Here is a 13,197-nt window from a genome sequence, read left to right as displayed (position 1 = left end):
CAGTTGCCCATGCTGCAAGTCTCCCCTCTCTGCACCACCGCTGTTGTCCAAGGGAAGGGCATTAAGACCCATACAGCTTGGCACCGATGTCGTCGCAGAGCAATGTGTGGTTAAGTGCCTTGCTTAAGGACACAACACTAGCGACCTTCAAATCACTAGGCGAACACCTTAACCACTTGGCCACGTGCCAACACAATATATCTTTATACATCTTTGAAATTGGTTACTGCTGTCAGGAAATGTAGAGGAAGCTTTACACAAGAGCAGAGTGGTGGAGACAATTTAGCAGTAAAACAATATTATTAATAAACTGCAAAATAACAAGCCACGAGGGGCCACAAAACAAGAGAGAACAGATACTTAACCCGACAAGACAGCAAGGTAACTAAAGGCTAGGATCAACTGGTTGAGGCTGGCTGGTTCGATGAGCGAACAAGGATTGTGGATGAGAGCTGGGCTTAAATAGGCTGCAGGTGATGAGTTGGAAATGAATGGCAGGTGGCTCCTGTTAGATGGGTGGAGACTGGAAGGTGCCTGCCTATGCCAGCCTGACAGAACACCCCTCAGCGTTTCCCATCAACCAAGGTCTCCATTCCTCCAAGGCCAATTTGATAGCAAGTAGCCCCTGTCTCCTACTCCATAGCGGCATTGTGTAGAGTTGAACTTGTGTGAGAAGGCACAAGGGTGTGTCTTCTCTTCAGATCCTTGCAGGGGAGGATGGCCACAGTGCCAGCGTCAAATGCATCCAGCTCTACCATAGAAGGTCTGGAGGGGTTTGGATGGCAGTGGTGAAACACCTCTTGAGCTCCTCGAAAGCATGGTCCTCAGCAGAAAATTGGTTTATCTGTGAGGATAGGTAACGGTGACTGAGGTGAGAGGAGTGGTGATTTGGCTGTGATTCCTGGTGAAACAGTGGTAGAGGCTGGAGAAACCCCTGAAGTGCAGTGGCTGTTTGAAGGAGCATAGTCAGGGCCGGTCAATAATGGCCCACCCTTTCTCTGGGTCCATGGTTATGCCTTGGGTAAAAGGACGTAACCCAGAAAGGAAATGACTGGGATGTGGAACTGGCATTTTTCTAACTTGCAGTACAGCTGGTTTTTAAGGAGACGCTGAAGAAATGAACAGATAACCAGATGTGGTCTTGAGGGTCCTTGGAGAAGATGAGGATGTCGTCGAGACAGATGAACACATACCTGTGTAGCATGTCTCGGAAGATCTTGTTGATGAAGGCTTGGAAAATGGCTGGACCGTTGGAAAGTCCGGAAGGCATCACTATGTATCCATAGTGGCCAGAGGGTGTTATGAATGTCATCTTCCACTCATCCCCTTGGCGGATGCGGATCAGGTGGTACGTGCTCCGTAGATCCAGTTTGGTGCAGATTAGAGTGTTTTGAACACACTATCCATCAAGGGGATGGAGTAGTAGTTTTTAATGGTGATTTTGTTAAGTCCATGGTAGTCAATGCAGGGACAGAGACTCTCATCTTTCCTTTTGACAAAGAAGAATCCTGCAGTGGCTGGACTGACTGAGATAGTCAAATGAAGCCATGCTATATCGCTTTGGCAATGTAGTCATTCATGGCTTTGGTCTCAGGAGGAGAGAGGGAGAACAGACGGCCTTGAGGAGGATTAGTGCCCAGGAGGAGGTGGATCACACAGTCGTGTGGTCCATGAGGCAGCTGGGTGCTGGCTTTACTTTTACTGACGGCAATGGCTAAGTCATGGAATTCCTGTGCTAGATTGGTGAGGTCGACGGTTTCCTCCGTCTCCAAGGATCTACGGTGTGAAGTCAACTGAGGTTACAGGTAGGTAGTCCGGCAAGTGGGTCCCCAACTCAGCAGTGAACTGGATGACCAGGTGAAGTGTGGGTCATGAGTGGAGAGCCAGTGGTAACCCAAGATGAGAGGAGTGTTGGGTGAGTTGATCAGGAGGAATTGGATGGACACATGGTGCTTTCAGATGCTCAGGTGCACAGGCTCTGTGTGCCCTCTAACCAACCCAGACCCCAAGGAACATCTGTCATTGGCTGCGATGCAGTAGGGATGAGAGTTAGGCTCAGTATGGAGTCCAAACTACACACACAAAGTCCGGTCCAGAAAGTTGCCTTTCTACCAGATTTTCCTGTGTGCGTAGAGCCGTCAGGGTGTGGGGAGGTCAGAGAGTGAGTCAAACTCTGGTGCTGGAATGAGGGGCTGGGAAGGGCTTACCAGATAGATGGCTTCTCGTCTGTACCTGTGCTGCCGTTTCCTGGAAGGAGTGGGCATTTGTTGCGTGGGTGATCAGTGGCTCTGCAGTAAGGGCACAAGTTGCCTCTCCACCGACGCTCACACTCTTGGGGCGGGGATTAAGAGAGCTTCCCCTACCTATACGAGTTCTGGAGGTGTTAATGACAAGGTACTGCGTGCTGAAATGGTTCTGGGAATGGAACTGTGGTTCTGGCTGAAGATCTAGAGGGCCGTTCCATGAGACGATTGTCAATTCGGAAGTCCAAAGTGATGGGGCTTCTCCTGATTAGACAGCTCGTCGTTCAAGCACTCCGAGAGGCCGTGATGGTAATGGGCTGGCGGTGCTTCTGCATTCCCTTCGCAGTCTGCCACGAGGGTCCTGAATTCCCCAGTGTCATCCAGCACCCAGTGTGAGCCTTGACGCAGGCAAAGTGTCCAATCCATTGTCCCCATTCCACTTCCCAAATAGTCAAAAACTGGCGCACCTCAGGAGTGTATTCTCGTATTTATTGTAGATGGTGGTTTCATTGTCCCGGGTCAGAGCTTCCTCAGACAGGAGAGAGATGACGAAGGCGATCTTGGCTTGATTTGTAGAATACAGAGATGGCTGGAGCTTTCAAAGTGCAAGACGAACTAGGAGAGAAACTTATGACATCAGGTTGGAGATTCCGGCATGGGAATTTGGGACTCTGAGGGAGGGGGTTCACTGGCACGGGATTGCTGTATCAAGATGGAGAGCTGGTTGAGAGTGTCAAGCAGATGACCAATGATTTCCTGCTGCTTCAGGAACATGTGCTGCTGTCAACGGACGCCATCCTTTAGGCGAGTGTACTCTGCTGGGTCAGTCGTTGGTTCACTCATCCTGTCAGATAACGTTGGAGGCGGCTGAACCCAAAAGCAGAGCAGAGACAATTTAGCAGTAAACGATATTTTACTAATAAGTTGCAAAATAACAAGCCAGGAGTTGTTTTGCACAGAAGGAAAAACAGTAGAAGCAGATACAGTAGAAATGCTTGAAAAGCATATACACAGATGCAAGAACAGGCAGGAAATAGGATATGAACCTGATGCAGGCACGTGGGCTTACATTGGCATCATGGTCAGCATAGACACTGTGGGCTGAAGAATCTTTTCCTGTGGTGTACTGTTCTATGTTCCAAGTGCTAAATAAATTTGCACTTGCCTAATGACTGAGATCAGTTAACTCGGTGCAGATAAAAAAAAATGTTCACTGTATAATTAATTTTGCCAGTTTTTTGTGCCTTCTCTGAAAATATACTGGGAACGGATAAAATTACATTTTCTGCATTTCTGAAGCTGATTTATTTAAGGAGATATTTAACATTTTAAAAATGCAGTCACTTGTAGTCAGACTTCATATGTAAAACCTAAATGAGACTTGCTAAACAGCAAGAAAAGCTCTCTTGGGTACTCGTGACCCTAATCAGTTGCCGGATCAACTTTTTAATATCTTTTGAATGAAGTCATCAAATCCAGTTTTCATTAAAATTAGATATTTCTGTGTGAATATTCCATCTGCAGGCTTGACTACTCCTACTTAAATGAATGCTAATATTGGGGGAAGTGATCCACTTTTTATTTATTGGTATTTTGTATTACAATAAAGTATTTGATTGTAAACTTATAATTTTAAAGTCTGAAGTTTCATACTTGCCAATACCTGCCAGGATCTAATTAATGTAGGGTTCAGGGTTTTAGTACAGTTAATATGGAAATGAGAACTGCTTCAAATGTATAAAATTCTTCCAGGGCGTCAGGAGAGCTGCAGAGTTGTTTTTTTGGCACGTCTAGAACCAGTGGTCACTGTTTCAAAATAGGAGCCAGTTAATCGGGTTAGAAATGAGAAGCAATTTCTTAATCCAGAGGGGGGAATCCTTTGGAATTTTCATTGGAGCCATGGTCACTAAATTTAAAAATTGAAATATTTTCATACAAAGGACATTTTTGGGCATGGCGTGAAAGCAGAAAAATGTTGCTGAGGTGAGAGATCAGCATGATCTTATAGAATGGAGGTCTAGTAGAAGGGTCCAAATAAGTACAGGTCGACCTTCACTAATCCGACACCATTGGGACCTGAGGAGTGCCGGATTAGTGAAAATGCCGAATTACAGAAGGATCACATTAAGCAGAATCAGTGCCGGATTATCGAAGGAACTGGATTATAGGTAGTCGGATTAGTGAAGGTCGACCTGTACAAGAAATAGGAGACATAAGAAATTCTGCAGATACTGGAAATCTTCAGCAATGTGCGCGCGCGTGCACACACACACACACACACACACACACACACACACACACACACACACACTCACACTCAAATGCTGGAAGAACTCAGTAGGTCAGGCAGCATCTATGGATGGGTATAGACAGTTGATGTTTCAGGCTGAGAGCCTTCATTTGGGACTCATTAAAGCTTCATCTGGTCCTGCTGAAGGGTATCAGCCCGAAACATTGACTTAATAGTTCCCTCCTTTGATGCTTTGATGCTGTCTAGCCAGTTAAGTTCCTCCTGCATTTTGTGTGTGTTGCTATAAGAAACAGGACTCAGCCATTTGTCTGCACTTATATTCACCAGGGTCATGAATGGTTTGTTACCTCAACCCCACTTGCATTTAATCCCCATAGTATTTCCTGAATTCTTCCACCTTTCTTGACTCTTCAGGCAACACTTAAGCTGCCTTTGTGAACTTTCAACCCTAACCTAGTTTCTGCCTTTTTTCCCTGCATTTGTGAAGACCATTCATTTTTTAAATCAGATTTAAGGGCATTCAGTAAAATCTACTACATGCTGTTTGTGTCATTGTTATCAAAGTTAGAGACTGAAGAAGAAGCTAAGACAGGCATTAAATTCAGCTGTTTCCTGTCTCTGTTTAGAAGAGAATAGATAACTAGATCATAAATGGAAAATCTTCCCATTTAGTAAATCTGAGAATCTGCTCCCACACAATAGCCAATGAAAAGAATCTGATACAATGGGAGGATATTTATTCTTTGAATAATTTAATTTGATGCTTCCATCCCCCCCAAATTATATTTCACCAAGTCAATAACCCTCCTCTTGAGGGAGTTTACTTCCTGATTTGGCACTTGAGCAGCAAGAGTACTGACCGAAGTCCCGGCCTTTGACCCCAGCCTGTACTAGCTTTATGGTCCCGGCCAGCAATGGCACTTAGGATGATATCAATAAACTATACTAATTGGAGAAACTATGGAAAGAGAAATAGTTAAAGTTTTTGGTCTAGGACCCTTCATATAGCATTTGGCATAACCTCTTGGTTGCTCTGCAGTGAGTCCTGGATGGACTTCAGGGCAATCTAGAAATTGGACATGATCTTCATCACAAGGAATAACTTGACATTGCTGCTCAGTAACTTGGGTGTGACAGGTTATTGGAGAAAAGATCACCCCTTGAAAATCTGATACAGCTGCAATCTCCACCTCCATCCAGCAGAAGCAAAATCTTTATGTGATTAGTTGCTGTGTTAAGTAGAAACTGAGCATAAAATGGAATGGGTAAACCCTAGCACAATTTCAGAACTTTATTGCCACTTTATAGACCCACATCCTTTTTTTATATAGAAACAACTGGCAAACTGATCAGATATGAAGCATACAATCTCTGCTGGTTAAGAACATTGAGATTGTGAGGTATGAGAGTCAAGGAAGTGTGTGTTTAATCCCTGCCGATTGGTTCCCAATTTTGTTTAGATTTACTAAGCCTCCCATCTGTGCTTGGTCCCTGAATACGTCTCTCTTTCTGACCCTAAAGGGATCGTCGAGTGAAAGCCAGATGTTGTTGAGTAATTGACGTTGCTGTCTGCCACTAACTCGATGGCTATTGGGTTTCTGACCACCTGTTGTATGTCTTCAGCTGTTGGCTTAAGACCGGCACTGACTGAGTTGGAACAAGGGACAGAGCTCTTGCATTAAAATGAAAACATTTGAATCTTGCTTCATTACATGTCCTTTTCTAAGTTGTGAGTTAATTAGATGGAGCCAGGGAATTCTGCCACGTGACACTTCAGGGATAAGCTTGTACGCATTTTATTTGAAAAACTTTTAATTAACTTTCAGAACTTCAAACTAGTTTTTTTTTGGCTCAATTTGGTGAATCATTATTTACCCGGTTTATGTTTGGAAGCCCCCCCCAGAAAAAATATTTGTTTTTAATTGTATAGTCACATCTTCATGTTTCTCTGTACAGAATAATTTCTTTTCTGGCTGTTCTGTCAGGGAGAGAAGCTCAATGTAGGTGCGAGGTGTTTGTGTGAAGAAAGAAATAATAAAAGTGGTCACATCACGCCCCAGGATTATCATCAGGCATCCTGTTTAGGATCTTACCAGAATGGGCACTTTATTATAGAAGTGTTCACAGTGCAGATAGAGGGGAGGACACAGACCAACAGTTCAAGGGATCTCCTCTTTCCTTACAAGGCTTCTTGGATCTAGGATTTCTAGCCAAGAAGAACTGTTAAGAGATCTAAAGGTTGGGGGCTGAGAGGAAATAGTTGATGATGCGGAGGCAGCGTTGGTAGGCAAACTAAGTTTGAATATGTGGTTCCACAGACATTGGCTGATGTTAGTTTGAATCCAACGTGGAAGGATGAGATGAAAATTGCCTCTACTGGAAGGATTCTATGTGAAATATATTTTAATGGATTATCGATTGTGGGCACTCCATCTAAAACCTCCTCATTCACAGCTCATCAGCAGTCTCACTGAAGGCATAGGAGATAGGAGAAAACGCCAGGGTTGGTCCTGCTGAAGTTAGTGCTGAGGTATCTGTTGAGAAGCATTCCATTCTTTGGATGTCCTCAGCAGATTCTCGTATTGTACGATAGAATTTGCGTTGATATTGTATCGATGTGCTCAAGGGATGTGGGTGCCAATGGCAAAGCCAGTGTTCGTTCTCCACTCTGATTGTGAAACCGAGTTTTTGGCTCGGTCAGAGTTCTCACCGAGTACTTGAGCGACACTGCACCCGAGACCTAGGTTTTAATCCTGACCTCTGGTGCTGTCTGTGTAGAGTTTACTTGCTCGCCCTGTGTCCGTGCATTTTTTCCCCTCTGGTTTCCTCCCACGTTGCAAAGACGTGTAGGTTGGCAGGTTATTTGGCTGCTGTAAACTGCCCAAGAATGTACTTGAGTGGTAGAATCTGGAGGGTGTTCATGAAAATATGGGGAGAATAATCATTGGATTAATGTAAGATTTGTGTAAATTAGGACTTGATTGACAGTGTACACTTGATGGGCTGAAGGGCCTGCTTCCATGATGTTTGACTCTATTTTGTGGAAGTTTGAGTTCACCATCTTTGTCACCTGAAGGCACAATAGCCAGGTTCAGTAACAACAACAGTTTTCTTTCCCTAGCTACGTTTTAAATAGCAATCAGTTGATTCATTGTCACTGTGACTAACATTTCATTCTAGTCCATACAAGTAAGAACCAGTGGTTTTACTGCCTAATATACCTAATTAATTTTAAGTCAAGAGATCAACAGGATCTGCTTTTGCAGAGCATCAGACTTGCAGTAACCAATGGGATTTGATCTAAAAATCATACCACTTGGATGGTCCCAAAATCACAACATGCGCAGCACCAGTTTATGAAATAATAAAGCTCCAGCTGGGAAGGGCTGTGTATGTGGCACGCTGCTTCCTCCCTGTATTGCCACAATGTTGAAATGAAGCCTTACCTCAATGATTATAATTTTAATAAATTTTCCAGAATTTCAAAACTCCTACATTTCATTATTTTTCTGTGTTCCCATATTTGGATGGTTTTCTGGCCTTTAAAGACAATATTTCATGCTCCCTCGCCATTATTTCTTGTTTCATTTAGGCCTCTGTTAGTCAATTTTCAATATTGACGTGTTGTACCGTAAGATCTTATCCATCAATTAAGTTCGACACCTTGAACATTCTGATTAAGTGAAGTCTCTTGCACAATGGACTGCAAGTTTGTAACATGTCATAAATAAATCTGTCAAAGTTGAAGTGAATGGCATGTTGATTTTTACAATCCTTATTCCTTGGTCGTTTAATTTGGAAGCTGACTGTGGACTGTTGTGAATTTATAGATCTCCTGAATTGCATAAATGCTGAAGTGGAGTGGTATGGTGAAATGGTAGTTTGAGAGATGTACAACCTTTACAGTTGTCTCTTTTATGGTGAGAATTGGGGAATTTTTTTTTATATATTTAGCAAAATCCTGCATTTTTCCTTTTTATTTTTCTGATGGAGCTTAATTCTAATTATGTTGATTTGTTTTTTTTGTCCCTGTTTGAAATTTATTAAGCTGAATATTTTTTATTTATTGCCATTTTTGCTGGCTCTTGCCAGCTTTTCCAATTACTGCAGTATCTCCTTGTAATTGCTTCTGGTAATAGCTGTGAACAATTGCGCAAAATGAGCTGCCTGGATGGCTTGTGTGATTCACTTCATTAAAAGCTAATGTATTCCAACTTAAGCAGTCTGTGCTAGTCATGAGAAAAAGAACAAGTAAATGTTTTCTCCTTTAGCGTTTTGGTTTAAAATTAATTTTAATTCAGATGCTGATTTTTTTTTGACACTATTGTGTTCAGTTTGAAACAGAGTAAGTATGGCTAAAATTATTTTTTAATCATAAATAGCACAATTAGGATTAAAACATGGGAACCAGTTGTTATTGTACGACTTTACAAGATTATTTTTGTTGGATTCTCTCAGAGTGCCTTAGCTGTGAACCATGCCAGAGAGAAGGGGAAAGTCGACTGTAGGGCTTTGCCAATGGAATGATAAACCCTACCACTAGGGAGTGCATGGTCCTAGCCCCTTGATTGATCCTTAGGTTCTCTCCTTCCCTCTTGAGCTCTGTGTGAGTTGGGAAGCCAGCGGTACGGTGCAAGTGCCCACCTTTGGTCACCTAACACATCTGCAAATCATCCACTAAGTAGCCATGTTGCCAGCTATTTGTGGTCTTATGCTGTAGTTAATTTGTACAAAACAGGTTTCGGGTCAACCATGAAATCTGATTAAAATCAGTCCAGTAGTTGGCAGCTTGCATCCTGTATGTTATCTATCTTTTTTAAAAATCTGTAACCAGGACATAAATCCGCCGCACGTGTTTTTGTCACCTAAGTTACTTGCATATTTTTAAATATTATGAATTAGGATTTTATTTTTCCACAACTTCTGGGATATGGCGGCTCCTTCATTTTAATGAATTGCTTTAATGTCAGTTCTTTTGCTGCCTGGTTCCGAAAAACATTGTTTCATTTCTGTATACATTATATGGTTATATGCAGTATGTTATATGTTGTATATAATTAAATGACAATAAACTTGACTTGAGTACTATAGTTTGAGTCATTGTGTGTGTGTAATATAACTACAAACATTTGTAAATAATTTTATTTATTACAGTGATTGCAAATAAAGAAAATATACTTCTCACCAACTCAAAAGCATTTGTTGGAAATGTGCAGGAAGTTATATGATTGAGTGACAACGTCTTCAATTGCCTGGAACCTGTAAAGTACCCAAGTATTTCTACACTCTGTTGCAAGGTCAGGCTGTCCTTTGAAAAGACTAGTAAACTTACCTTTCTTTTTTTTCTCTCCTACACAATTGTGCCTTAAGTGATATATCTTGAGTTTAGAATATTGACAAAAGCATCTCATCATACAGACAGGGAGGAATACCACTGTACCTGTACAAATCCTGTCAGGTAGCAATCCAGTTAGTTCCACTCTGCTGCTATTTTTTGTAGACTTTCAAGCTTGTCCTCTTCAGATATTTGTACAGTATTTGAAAATTACCATTGTGTCTTCTTACAATACCCTTTCTGGCAATAAATTCAATTGTATTTCAACTTAAAGTTCTCATTTTTCTGCAATCTCTGTCAAAGCCCTTGTTGTCCCTGGAGCAGATATGATTGATCCCTACTTACCTAATTTCTGCAGGTAACTAGTCCCCCATCCATATTATAATTTCTAGTAATTCTCTTTTGTGCTCTTTCAAGTGCCTTGATATCTTTCCTACAGTGTAGAGTTCAGAACTGAGTGCTCATTTGGGGTCTAACCTGTGAATTAATGAAGTTGCACAGCATTATTCTACCTTTGTACTCTTGATACTCCAGTATAATAATCCCAAGTAGTATCTTCAGCTTGTTCTAAAGTATATCTGAGCTACCGGGTCTCTTGAATTTTGTAGCCACTTAAAATTCTTTTTCTTCATTCTTCCCCCTTTATGCCTACTCTCCATTATGCCTTGTCTGCCATGAATCAGCCCTATTTCTGCAAGGCTTTGTTCATCCGTTTGCTATGTTTCCAAATCTGTCTCTTCTGAAAATTTCAAAAGTATATCTTTTATATACAGAATCAGGACATTGGTCTATATCATATGAACAGTGATCTTTACATCAGTGTCTGGGAAATCTAATTCTTTCTCCATTGCCCTACTTTCTTTTGCTTACCCATTTTTGTCTCAATTCTGTTGATCCTTCAACTCATCAGGTTTTGGATTTGCTAGTGTGCCTGTTACGTGGCACTTCACCAGAACACCATCTGAGAGTCAAGGTTAGAAGCCCGTGCAATAATGGGAGGAACTTGCAACTGAATTCTCTCCTGGTGTCATCCGATGTCCACAACTCCAGAGTGGGGAAAATGGACTCTAATTGGAAGTATGCCAGTTGTCTCTTTAATACAGCGGCAAGAAAACTGGGGCCGGTGAATGCAGGGCAAAGGGCAGCCCAGCATGGCGCATGTCCAGTGGTGTGCATTCCTTCTCCATCCTTGTGGCATCTCTTAACAATATAGAGTTCCAGGGACAGTTGTCAAAGTTGAATATCTTTTCATTTGTGAGCACTCTAAATGAATAAAGGTGAGTTTATGCCCCCATCCAATTGGTGCCTTTGACAGAGGGCACTAATAGAGGTGGGAATGTAACCCTTGCTGACTCCCTTCCTGTCTGGTGAATCTGCCTCACCCCTACCACTGTCTCAATGGTGATAAGCCTGCTTGGAATGGGCTATAGCTTCAATTTGGGACGACCTATAACGGTTTGATATCCTAACCCGCTAAAATTCTCTGCCAGATTACTTTCCTAAAAGGACAGATTCATGGAAGTGATCAGATCAGCAAAAACAAAAGTTGGTCAGAACCTCTTCAAAGTAATTATTCTGTGTGTTTGAGCCTATGTGGTTTCGGTAAGCTTTTTCAATCTGGGAACCGTCAGCACTGAGCCTGATCTTCTTGCCCTGTAGCCAAAATGACCGTAAGAGTTATTATATGTTGATTTTGCTGTGGTGAGACTTGAAATTTTTAAGATCCTGGAACACTGGAGTTAACTGTGCTGTGGAACTGGAGAGCTGTAGTGGGTTCTTTCACGTCTGGTGCTGTGTTTCAGTTAATTCAGTCCCGGAACTTGAAAGAGTTTCGGTTTCTTTGGGTTTGCTAAATAGCGATTATGCGTTGTGCCAGGTGGCTGATGCGTTGTCCACAGAACTTGGTTGTAGAGGTGAAGGTGGCCAGCCCAGTGAATTATCCTGAGGCACACTGTCTTCTCAGCAAACAGTCCATTTGCTATCTGCAATAGCGTCCTTCTGCACGCAGAAATATTAATAACTTCACTGGTATTTGCAAGATCTGTTTATATTCTTTTTTTTTCTATCCTTACATTCACAGCAGTCCAGACTAGAAATTCAGCAGTGCACAACCAGCTGTTTAAACACTTAACTGGCCTCGTATTACTATGGAGAAGTGTATTACCCGTCATATTGGATTCAAGATGAATTGGCAGCAAAGGCACGTGTGTAACATTTAAAACCCAGAATAATTTATGTAAGTTATGCCCGAGCATATCTTGTAGGTCCAGTTTTCAATGTCTCAGTCTTCTCATCTCACTGCAGGCTGAACTCTCACAGCAGGCATGAAGGCGTATGAGCCTCGCTGATTAATAGGGCAACAGTGCAGTTCTGGTGAAGGGCTCCATCCTTATTATGCTTGATTTTCCTCCTCTTTCCCCACACCTATGTAAGGTAAAGTGAGGCCTTTGAGAAATCCACAGGGGATGTAGCTGCTGCATGGAGATAGAGCTTGGTGTGGTCAAGAGTAGAAACAAAAATGATATTTAGATGAGAAACTATATTCCTTCTCCAGTAATTCTGGATGTCCTTGTGCCACGGAAGGGAAAAAGCATGCATTTATGTAGTCATAAACTGCTGGAGAAACTTAGCAGGTCAGGCAGCAGCTATTTATCAGGATGAGTCCTGATGAGGGGTCTTGGCCTGAAATATTGACTGCATATTTCCCTCCATAGATGCTGCCTGACCTGCTGAGTTTCTCCAGCATTTTGTGTGTGTTGTTCAAGATCTCCAGCGTCTACAGAAACTCTTTTGTCTGCCTTCATACAGTGCATGTATGTCTCTTTAAGGATATTCCATCATGGGTTAGTGACAGCAATAGGCACTGCAGACGACACAAAGGTTGGTGGTGTTGTAGATAGTGTAGAGGATTGTCAAAGATTGCAGAGAGACATTGATAGGATGCAGAAGTGGGCTGAGAAGTGGCAGATGAAGTTCAACCTGGAGAAGTGTGAGGTGGTACACTTTGGAAGGACAAACTCCAAGGCAGAGTACAAAATAAATGGCAGGATACTTGGTAGTGTGGAGGAGCAGAGGGATCTGGGGGTACATGTCCACAGATCCCTGAAAGTTGCCTCACAGGTGGATAGGGTAGTTGAGAAAGCTTATGGGGTGTTAGCTTTCATAAGTCGAGGGATAGAGTTTAAGAGTCGCGATGTAATGATGCAGCTCTATAAAACTCTGGTTAGGCCACACTCGGAGTACTGTGTCCATTTCTGGTCGCCTCACTATAGGAAGGATGTGGAAGCATTGGAAAGGGTACAGAGAAGATTTACCAGGATGCTGCCTGGTTTAGAGAGTATGCATTATGATCAGGGATTAAGGGAGCT

General features: G+C 42.4%; 1 protein-coding gene across 8 annotated transcripts in view; it reads left to right on the top strand.

The window, feature by feature from the left end:
- The window catches only part of pknox2 (pbx/knotted 1 homeobox 2), a 522,498-nt gene that overhangs the window by 98,399 nt on the left and 410,902 nt on the right, over window positions 1-13,197 (top strand). The window contains exon 1 of one of the 8 annotated variants that reach the window (XM_072238382.1): window positions 9,775-9,791. The exons of the other annotated variants lie outside the window; for them this stretch is intronic. The gene's annotated coding sequence lies outside the window, so the exon portion shown is untranslated. Of the gene's footprint in view, window positions 1-9,774; window positions 9,792-13,197 lie in introns of those variants that run through there. 8 annotated transcript variants of the gene reach the window in all.

The sequence above is a fragment of the Mobula birostris genome, chromosome 20 (assembly GCF_030028105.1).
Source record: "Mobula birostris isolate sMobBir1 chromosome 20, sMobBir1.hap1, whole genome shotgun sequence".
Taxonomy (NCBI): domain Eukaryota; kingdom Metazoa; phylum Chordata; class Chondrichthyes; order Myliobatiformes; family Myliobatidae; genus Mobula; species Mobula birostris.
Note: the sequence above shows the minus strand (reverse complement) of the source record. Positions and strands in the feature narration are given on the sequence as shown.